Raw genomic sequence first — 11,716 nt, forward strand, 5'->3', positions numbered from 1 at the left:
CTAGCCAGCTATGTCCCAGGAGGACACATTCATTAATAAGCTGTTTCATAGCGGTAGCTTTAGTATCTAAGGCTGACAGTTTTGTGAATTTGGAAACTCGACTATAATTTATAGGTAGCTGCTGGACCCAAACAACGTCTGGGAGAAGAGAGTCTATATGAAAGCCTTTGCTGATAATACAGTATTATTGAGATGTAGACGGAAATCTGTAAAATCTTGTTCAATAAATAATAACTTCGTTTTTGCTGTCAACCAGGCCGGTATTATAATAAGTCACTGTCAAATAATCATTCGATAATGGTCAAAACTTTATTTTGGCTCTGTCAACATAAAGGGAGGTATTTACAATGACTTTCTTTTGACTGTCAATCTAGGCCAATGTTATAATAATACGCCGTCAGATATTAAATCATTGAAACAGTCCTGGTAATTTTTTTTTTGGTTATCAGATGCCGTGGGGGGGGGGGGGGGGGTCCAATCAATTATCGTCAGAAGGTGAACAATCAGTCTAGGTAGCAGCAGCAGATTATTATTAACGCCTGCTCCATTAATTAATCCAGAAAAAGGTTTGTACATTATCTATTTGTTTATTAGCCTTCTCCTAACACAATTATATTTTCTTTAAAAAAAGGTTTTATAAGTGGTTTCAACATTTATGATAGTAATGTCACAGTTCTGTGTCTGGACGCAAGTTCATAGACCTGCTAGTTATATTATTCATATTAACTGATACTTACTCTTCATTTACCGTAAAGTTCAGTTTTAATGAAATATATAATATAAATTGGCTTCGTAACAATTAATTAGTGTTGAAAAGGTTAGTTTTTTGGTGATAGGTGAAAATGACATGTAACTTCGTAATCAATTTATTTTTTTTGTATAAAGGCCCAATTACACTATGACGATAACGACGGACGATAAATATATAGCATGCATTTTTTTTACATAAACCAAAAGAAATTAGAAAGGTTTTCGTTCTAGACCTATAGGATAATCATTTATGCTGTCTTTGATAAAAATAATGTTTTTCAAATTCCAATCAAATGACTTCATGATAAATAAAAACAATAAAATCGCTGTATTGTCACGATATTATTGGTCTTACTAATCATGGCGTCATTTTATTGGACGTGTGAAAATATAATTTTCATCAAAGGAATTGTTTATATTTCTTTTGGTTTATGTATTAAAAATGCACATTTGTCTATTTATCGTCGATCGTTATCGTCCTAGTGTATGGGCCTTATGCTGTAAATGTTCAATTAATTGATCATTCCGATTTTATTAGTTGTCTTGCACAGTTGCTGTCTAATCGTTGTAGTGTAATATCATTTAGAACCATATTAAAATCATAAAGAGATTCATATTCCTTAACATGTGGCTGTGCATGGAAGTCCGGTCTACAAAAACTCGGGCCCGGGATCATTGTTATTGGGCCTGAAAGTGTTGGTGAATTCATAATTATACTTAATATTATATTTATATATATATATATATATATATATAATTATATTATTGAAAGCAAAACCCGTTGAATCTCAAATCATTAGGACTAGAAATTTGGCTTATCAATCAAATAAATACTTTCGTTCAAAATGAAACTCCAACCTCTCTAATCAAAAGATTGAACTCGAAAACGGACCGTTTTTTTAATTGGGTATGTTGAAACATTTCAATATTCATTTAAAAAAGTACATTAATTATGGTATTGATCAGTGGCTATAGAGGCGTAAAAACCCTCGATCAATATCATGTAAAATGCACTGTGGAAGGGTCATTATTAAGACTGCAAAATTGGGCTTATCAACAAATAAATACTTTCGTTGAAAATGTAAAATCAAGGCTGAAAAATTGGGCTTATCAACAACAAAATATTTTATTATTAGACGCGATAACATCAAGGATAATCAGTATAATTATTAATATAGCCACTGTTATTAGTTTTATTCTACATGCTAAAGTAAATAAAAATCCACTATAAAACAAACCAGTCTGAATGTTATGCTTATTAGCCACTAGCAATTATACTACCCGCCCCAGGGCGGGTTTCAAAATTAGTTTACAGCCTTCTCAGTACATAACAACCGACGGCAGTATCTGTCTATACTCACCAACCTCCACCCCTCTTCAATAACACCCCATACTCTTTCTTAAAAACAAATTCTTCCCAGTGATGGACAAATTCAATTCAACCTAAGCTTCGAATTGAGAGGAGTATGCATAGCTACGATGGGTCTAATAATGGTTGAAGTACGTTGTAAATTGTGTAAATAAATAGATGTCATATTGGCAGATAATTAAAATATGTAATTTAGATACTGCGGTCCCCCAGCCTTCTTTCTCCTTTCAGCACCTCAGCAGCCACCATCAACAAACCTTAACTCCTCCCCTGGACAGTTCAAATTTAGTAACTTTTCCTAGTACAATCCAATCATATAGGCTACTTCATTACGCTAGTATTTTCGCTCCTCCTCCCCCTACAAACACACCCCAGATACACTGGGTGATGTGTTGAAGCCGGTTCCAGAACAAATTATGTTATTATCACTCCCAACCCATAATCCCTCAGTGGCAGTTTTCAAATGTAGTTTAAAACATCCAAATACAGTTTCGGTCATTGTGATAGGCCTACATCCCCACCCCAAACTCCCATCCGCTTCCCAGGGATGATTAAATACTTTAACATTTTCCAACCACAATTCTGGTGTAAGCAATCAAAATCCCCACTATCACCTGAACCCAAACTCCCAAACCCTATCTCCCAACCCCACTGGGTCTGTAATGAGACAATCCAAGAGACCGATACATAGCTGGATAATGGTAAAAGTACTTTGCTAAATGTGTAATTGAATAGGTGTCATATTGGTTAATGAATAAAATATCTATATCTATATCTATATTTCCCCAAACGCCTTGCTGAGGATAATTAAAATACTGTAAAACTTTTGTAGTATAATTTTACAATTCGATAGCCTACAACCCCGAGCCCTAGCAAAAAATGACATCACAAACCACCACACCACCCCCCCCCCGCCCCCACCCCTCCCACAAAAACCCCAGGAGTCGGGGAAATTTTTTTAAATGTAGTTTAAAACCTTCCGGGTACAATTGCTATCATTTTGTTACCCCATACGTATGGTTACGTGCAGAAACAGAAATTTTTTATAACGAACAAACATCGAAAGTGGGGGTTTTTACCACATTTTGGTCCCTAACTTGGATCCTAGGTGGCGGATGATGTTGAAATATAGCTTAGAACATTCCCGGTACAATTGCGGTCATTTTGATACCCCATATGTAAGATTATGTGCAGTAACAAAATTTTGTATAACGAACAAACAAACAAACAGACAGACAGACAAACTCTCTCACTTATAATATAGATGTTATGTTTGTTACTGTAGGCCTATGATTGTTTGCAATGTCCACATATTATTTCCGTGGGCATATCCATAGTGTATCACTCACAAAAAAGACGTGTGAGGTTCTTTCTTTAGATTTTGAAGAATGATTTGTGTTACAGGTTGACACATGAGTCAAATGCTCAAGATATCGGCTAACGCCATGGGACCCTTGGCTTATCAATGAATAATAAATACAGTACTACTTTCGTTCAATTGAAATCAGAATCTGACCGTTTCATTAAATTGGGTGTGATTAGGCCTAAACATATAATAATTTATTAAAAAGGTACAATAAAAACAAATGCATCAGAGGCGTAAAGAACCCACGGTCAATATCATGTAAAATGTATATGGTATAAGCACTGTGGAAGGGGTCATTATTATTAAACTGGAAAATTTGGCTTATCAACAAATAAATACTTTCGTTTAAAATGTAAAATAAGACTGCAAAATTGGGCTTATCAACAAATAAATACTTTCGTTCAAAATGTAAAATAAGACTGCACAATTGGGCTTATCAACAAATAAAATACTTTTTTTTTTCAAAATGTAAAATTAAGACTGGAAAATTGGGCTTATAAACAAATAAATACTTTTTTTCAAAATGTAAGAAAACATTTTTTAAATATATTTCTTAAGCTATGTCTATACTATCAAACTAAATATGATGTGCCCATATTATATAGACATGACGATGTCATATCACTACGATATTCGGGCATATCACTACCATATTTGGGCACATCACACTTTTTTTGTTAAACTAGTTGAGACAGTGTAGACACAGAACTATGTGATCGAAACATAAGTCGGAATTGGACTGACGCGATTGATTTAATTGGGTGTTTTTATTAATGTAATGATTCATTAAAAACTATAATACCGATACGCGTTTGGTATTGATCAATGGTGCAAAAAACCCTGAGAAATAATGTTATAACGCGATTTGGTGATAGCTTAGCAATAATACAACCCATATACTATTATTATAAATACCTATATTACAAATCCATTCATATAACTTTTCATCGCGAACCGAAAATGTATAAATGTTATTCTACAGACAGTAATTATATATTCAAAAGCCTTATTATTATTATCAATACCTAAATGCGATAGTAATAACCACATAAACATACATTATTCCCAATACAAGTTTGTGCGTTTAATTCTAGAAAGAAACGACTGTGCTGACAGGCCAATGACATAAATCACAAGTAAAGTCCCAATTGTTCACTTGCGTTTTGATTGGCCGACCTATTTTTTTTTTTTTTCTTTTTTTCTTAGGTATATTTATTCATAAAAAGACATCAAAATACAACGGCAGCCAAAAGGCTGAAAAGTAGTATTTTACAAAATTTGATAAAAATATATAAATACAGTATGTATAAAAGGTAAAACTAGTTTAAAAAAATTAACACATTAAAATTGGTCCACCTGTAAGTTAAAATAGTGCCAGCCTATTCAATATTCATCATTAATGAGTCGGACTAAAAAAGGGACTGGTGAAGATCTAAATCTTTCTGTACGACCAAACGGGATTTCGAGTAGAGGCTTACTTGCAGACCTCAGGGTTCTGCTAATGTCACGAACAGGGGGAAGAATGCTTCTAAATGTATCAGACTTTATTATTCCTTTACCAAATTTCAGTAAGAGTTGGACTCTTCTGTTAATAGTCCAGTCAATCTAATGATATACCCACCACAAATTGCAATAGTAACAAAGCAAGTATTTTTGAATTCCATATAAAGTGTAGAGCAACATACTAAAAGTCACCGAAAATCCAAGCATTGGGTCAAGGGGTCAGAGGTCAATAAAGGTCATTTTAAGTCAAAATTAATATGCCCCATTAATTACATATATTTAACCATTTGAAATACATTATATACAAGTGTGATTTATGTCATCCGAAAGCTTATTAAATTTCCTATTCAGTGATATCAAACTTATAGTCATAACATGTTATTTAGAATGTCATTTTTGCGGAAAAACACAACATAATGTGTCAATTTTGGCAAAAATGTTGTTTTAGCTGTAATCAACAATGGTATACACACAGGGATACCCTGGGGTGAACATTTCAGTCCAAAGCGATACACTAATGACCAGCTCAAGATGCAGATGAGTGACATCTCCGTTCCTGTTGCTTCTGGATGATCTACATTCCATTTTTTCCAGATGGCATTTGTGTTGCCATAGTTACAGTATTTATATTGGGATGTATAAGTATTTTAACGATTTTTTAACCAGTAGAAATACAAAGATGTTCAACAGCAGTTTGACAATGACCTCCATGTTGTATGACGTTCGCACCATCTGGACTGGATTGAAAGGGTTTCTATGAGAAGCCTCAAAGAAAACCAGAGGTTTGGCAAGAGATATAGGAATGAGTACATCCAGACCAAATCTGCGCTGAAATGTATGTAATGAAAAATAATGCAATAGTATCAGGGCGTTACTCCAGCAGCGGCCAACATAAGACCTTATGGCCACACGTCAGGGACACAATGGCAATTGAAAAATACATTTGGTTACGACTCAGAGACTTCATACCATTGATACGGGAGTTACTGCAGGTGATTCGGAATATAAGCAATGTGGTATTAAGCATTGAATATTTTGGCCTTGCAATGTATTCAAGATCCTGGCAATCAAGTCATATGTACATACAGGCAAATATGTGTGCATTGATCCTACAGTTCCAGAGGAGACTCGAGGTGACAACACATGAACATGAACTTTGTTATCCACCAGCACTTTTTGAAACTACCAACTTACAATACTTTCAGCTAATAAACCAACATGATGCTATGTGGAAACAACTTCTTCTGAATAGTCTAACACATCCAAATCACTGAATGATGTCCAGTAGGCCTACATTCTAGATGGTAGTGCTCTACTGCACAGCATTCCATGGAATAGTGTAGAGATCTGTAAAAAATATTGCTCTGCCATCATAGTCTTTGATGATTATGAAAGCGGTTCATACACCAAAGACGGCGCACATGGTAAGGCGTGTCAGGTGGTAGTGTCCCTGTACATTTTACCAGTGACATGTTCCACAAAATTAGATCACTTTCTGTAACAAACAACAATTTATAAATCTTCGTAACTAGTATTTGAACAACATGGCAATGAGTGAATGCAACTGCTGATGCAGATGTTCTTTCGGATAGTACAAAAAACCATTGAATCAGCAAACAGGAAAACATCTGTCATTATCCGATGACACGGATCTACTAGTGCTCCTCTGCAGTCAAGCATTTAAAACATATTGTGATATTCTTTAGACTGGAACTGAGATGCTGGACTATCAAACTGGTTCAAACAGTACTTTTGAGAGACATCTGTGATAACCTTCTGTTTGCTCATGCGATACTGGTGACACAACATCCAGAGTTTTCAGAATTGCCTCTAAAAAAAGCTTGTCATTGCACTTATTTCTTACATTATGCTGTAGTCTTCAGATGCAAACAAGCTACAAAGGATGACATTGTGATTGCTAGAGAAAATGATTTAGTGTGTCTGTACAATGGACGACCTGGAAAACGTGGAATGCCTTTGAATCCATCCCATCTACAAGTACAACCTCGCATATCGCCAACTTCATAATCGTACCACAACCAAGGTACTTAACATCATTTCAAGTTCAAGTTATCTTTTAGCAATGGAGTGGGGTTGATATGTGTACCGAGGATTGGGGATGGAAGATCAGATGATGGAAACATGGTTCCTCTACGCACAGACTTAAAGCCAGCACCTGAGTATCTCCTTGAAGCATTCAGGGGTAACTAGAACTACATGTGGTGAATGCAATGGCATTTCACTGTACTAATACCCGAACAAGAAAGTGATACTGATGACATATAAGTTGTGAGTCCTTTTCTATTTGAAGGGTTTAACAATATCATCCCACACGGAGCAATTCAAATAAAAAGGTCTGGATTAAAATGATCCAAACAAAATATACAAAAATATCACAATACACAGTACAATATAACAAGAGTCAAAGTTCAAGAAGAGTCGGATGGCAACTGGCAAAAACGAATTTCTTTTCCGGTTTGTTCTACATGCATCGAAAGCGACACCCATGAGGCATAAGCTCGAAATCACTGAACAAGGCACCCAGGTAAGAATTTGATCTCATAGTGATCTCATGTTGATCTCAACATTGATGTCAGCCTCTGAGATATTTTAGAGATCACTTATGATATCATATTGAAATCACAAATAGATACCAGAGTGATATCAGCAATTGATATCATAGAATGATCTCATGGTGATCTCAACATTGATGTCAGCCTCTGAGATATTTGAGAGATCACTTATGATATCATATTGAAGTCACAAATAGATACCAGAGTGATATCAGCAATTGATATCATATAATGATCTCATGTTGATCTCAACATTGATGTCAGCCTCTGAGATATTTGAGAGATCACTTATGATATCATATTGAAATCACAAATAGATACCAGAGTGATATCAGCAATTGATATCATAGAATGATCTCATGGCGATCTCAACATTGATGTCGGCCTCTGAGATATTCAAGAGATCAATTATGATATCATATTGAAATCACAAATAGATACCAAAGTGATATCAGCAATTGATATCATAAAATGAGATCATGGTGAGATTGCCATGAAGATAATAAGGAGATCATGGTGAGATCGCCATGAGATAATAATGAGATCATAGTGAGATCGCCATGATATACTAATGAGATCATGGTAAGATCACAATGAGATCCTGATGAGGTCGCCATGAGATAATTATAATAAATAATCATAGGAAATAATGGTGAGATCACTTTGAGCCTAACAATAATAAATATACCATAGAAATATCTTTGATTTAGTGCCTATTCTTGCGGACTAGATGTTACACTCTCAATAACATGATCCTCCCCTACCGCGAGAGTCATAAATAAACCAAATACAAGTAATGTAATAATAGGCAAGTAACATTTTATTATTACAAGCTATTTTAAAATCTTGATTAAACAAAAAATAGTAAGCAAAGTGTCTATTAAAATTAAAAAGGAAGCTGAAAAAAAGTTGTTATTCTATGTTGGTTTGTTGGTATATTTTATCGGATCTACGGCACGTGGTTAAAGCGGAGTTATAATGATGTTAGTAAAAAAAATAGTAGTTCCATGTGTGTCTTGGAGTTGGTGGGGCTGCTTTTCTTTTAATTCTGCTCGCAGCATTTGAAAGAAAAACCTCCATCTGTTTTCCGGCTTCCATTTTTACTGTTGTATTGATGTACTACTTTCCCCTCTTCACTTTTATGTTGTCATCCTTGTGGAAGTGTTTCACTGTAGCTGCAACAGCAAAATAAATAATATATTATAGGCCTATTTCATTTTATTAAAAAATCAGTTATTGCACTACCCAATTTGAGAAATATGTGCCACCCCCTTTCAAAAGCAAATCTAATTCGCCGAGATCCGGGCCACTCACAGGACTAAAGCATTTCTAGCTTTAATTGTGTACAGTACTGTACACTTATATCTTGAGTGAGATCTGGGTGCAGCACAGCATCATAAGAATTGGGCTACAGATTTTACTCAACATCTGCATAGGCCTATACATAGTTCAATATGTAGTACCTAGTAAAAGGATTTAAAACTATTTTAAAATTATTTTATGAAAAACTACAGAGTTTGGTCAGTAATATGTTTAAAATTTAAACATTTTTTAACGGATTTAAAGTTAATAGTTATAGATTCCAACAACATTATACGTTGAAAATAGATAATTTAATCTCGTATTTATAATACGCATTGTGCTACAGTACTTTTTTTTTAAAGGTTATGTATGGCCTATAAATAGTTCAATATGTAGTACTGTACTTAGATAAATAATGCATACACAATCACTATATAAAGTCTCAAATTATAAATGGATATAAATAATATTACTGTAACAGTGTAATAATTATTGCACAACATAATTATTATCAAGTCAATGAGTAAAGCACTAAATACCAACCTTTTATTTCTGAAATCATTGATCATCCCATATTAGATATTATCTCAATGGTCATCTGTATACTGTATTTAGATGCACATCATGTCACATCACCTTCACCTCAGTGAAAGCTAGGGCAAATCGGACCACTGGACAGCAACACTTGTTTATACTGTAGTAACTCCCGTTAGAAATCCCATTAGAACAATTATAAATTCCACAATATACCAACTCAGTGAAAAGTTAATAGATTATCATTATTCTCTCCAGTCTTCGGACAAGCAAAATTAGTTCAATTCAATAAAGCTCATATACATTCAACAGTATTATTACTTCTTTTAATGTAAAACAACCGTCAACGTATATCAGAAGATATTACAGTTTACTGTATTAAAACAGTTATTATTCCATTGCTGTCTTTTCTAGCTAATGGCTTGTTATGGCCTACTTAGCTACTTACTAGGCTATAGGCCTACATCTGAAAAAAAGAAAGTGAGTGAGTGTATTGTATAGCTGTGATACCTAGCATGTGTTTATAGGAGCTGCAGACAGCCTAGCCAGGCCTACAACATACCATTTTATAACCTTCATAAAAAGTACTGGAGTTATCCTTGGCATAGTATCCAGTAATTATAATACAGTTGAGTTCAGCACCCTGCCAGGCTCTAGTTAGTTTCTTATTATCACAACACAAGCCAAGTGGACTAAGGCTATAGTTATTATTGTAAACTAGTTAAACTGTAAGGACTACGCTTATAAATTAGTAGATTACTAAATAAAAACAAGACTGTTTTCTTACCTGTATTTACAATTATCAAAAAGATGAGTCTTTGTCTCAACACCACCACCATCAACACCAAGCAACTGACAACAGTTTAAAAAGTGTATCAAAATGAAACGAACCAATGACAAGCTTGTATCTTATGAAATTTGATCTTGCGTGAAAGGTCATTTTGATTCAATACAACTGGTATAGGCTATACATTACTATATGTAGAACATTTGTATTAAAACAAATACTGTATAATATATAAAACCATGTTGTCATTTTAACCAAAATTGTCAAATGAATTTCAACGTTAAATTAACGTTAAAATAACACTGATAAACAAACAAACTTAATAGTTGGTTAAAAACACTACATAACTTCAACCTTTTTTGACAAAAATGTCAACTAAATTTGAACATTATTTCAACGTTAAATTAACATTGATAAATAAACGTAAAAGGTTAGTTAGAAAGACAATGTTATTTCAACGTTGAATCAACGTTTAGAATACGCTGTTAACATCATTTCAACACATCAACGAAATTTTAACGTTGATTCAAACGTTGGAATTATGTTCTGTGCCCACTGGAATATATTTTGTTAGAGTTTAATGAGCATGGCGAGGTATGAAATAAAATGTTATCCCAAGGTATGAGACTGATGTAAGTCTGAGATTATCGGATGATATCATAAAATTAAAAGTTTCATATCAGAATTGATCATTGTATTATATAATTAGTATGAGAAGTTTCTGATAGACTGATATCTAAATTATATTATGTATATGATATCATTGTGTGAGAGGTTGCCGATATCAAACTGATATCTGAGTTATATCATATTGTATGATATCATTTGTGTAAGAATTTGCCGATATCAGACTGATATCTTAGTTATATCATATTGTATGATATCATTGTGTAAGAAGTTGCCGATATCAGACTGATGTCTGAGTTATATCATTTTGTATGATATCATTTGTGTAAGAAGTTGCCGATATCAGACTGATATCTTAGTTGTATCATATTTTATGATATCATTGTGTAAGAAGTTGCCGATATCAGACTGATATCTTAGTTATATCATATTGTATGATATCATTGTGTGAGAGGTTGCCGATATCAGACTGATATCTAAGTTATATCATATTGTATGATATCATTAGTGTGAGAAGTTGCCGATATCGGACTGATATTTTAGTTATATCATATTGTATGATATCATTGTGCAAGAAGTTGCCGATATCAGACTGATATCTTAGTTATATCATAAGTATGATATCATTTGTATAAGAAGTTGCCGATATCAGACTGATATCTAAGTTATATCATAAGTATGATATCATTTGTGTAAGAAGTTGCCGATATCAGACTGATATCTTAGTTATATCATATTGTATGATATAATTGTGTGAGAAGTTGCCGATATCAGACTGATATCTGAGTTATATCATAATGTATGATATCATTTGTGTGAGAAGTTGCCGGTATCAGACTGATATCTTAGTTATATCATATTGTATGATATCATTGTGTAAGAAGTTGCCGATATCAGACTGATAT

The 11,716-nt window shown here is 33.8% G+C and overlaps 1 long non-coding RNA gene across 2 annotated transcripts; it reads right to left on the reverse strand.

Moving 5' to 3' along the window:
- Window positions 1–7,761: 7,761 nt before the first annotated feature.
- LOC140052116 (uncharacterized) lies at window positions 7,762–10,244 on the reverse strand. 2 transcript variants are annotated; one of them, XR_011845580.1, is made up of 3 exons: window positions 10,185–10,244; window positions 9,407–9,863; window positions 7,762–8,736 (listed from the first exon to the last, which is right to left on the reverse strand). It is a non-coding gene; the product is annotated as an uncharacterized lncRNA (long non-coding RNA). The 2 variants fall into 2 exon arrangements; XR_011845579.1 differs by lacking the exon at window positions 10,185–10,244 and adding an exon at window positions 9,960–10,079.
- Between the last annotated feature and the right edge of the window lie 1,472 nt (window positions 10,245–11,716).

Source organism: Antedon mediterranea, chromosome 6, assembly GCF_964355755.1.
Source record: "Antedon mediterranea chromosome 6, ecAntMedi1.1, whole genome shotgun sequence".
Classification (NCBI taxonomy): domain Eukaryota; kingdom Metazoa; phylum Echinodermata; class Crinoidea; order Comatulida; family Antedonidae; genus Antedon; species Antedon mediterranea.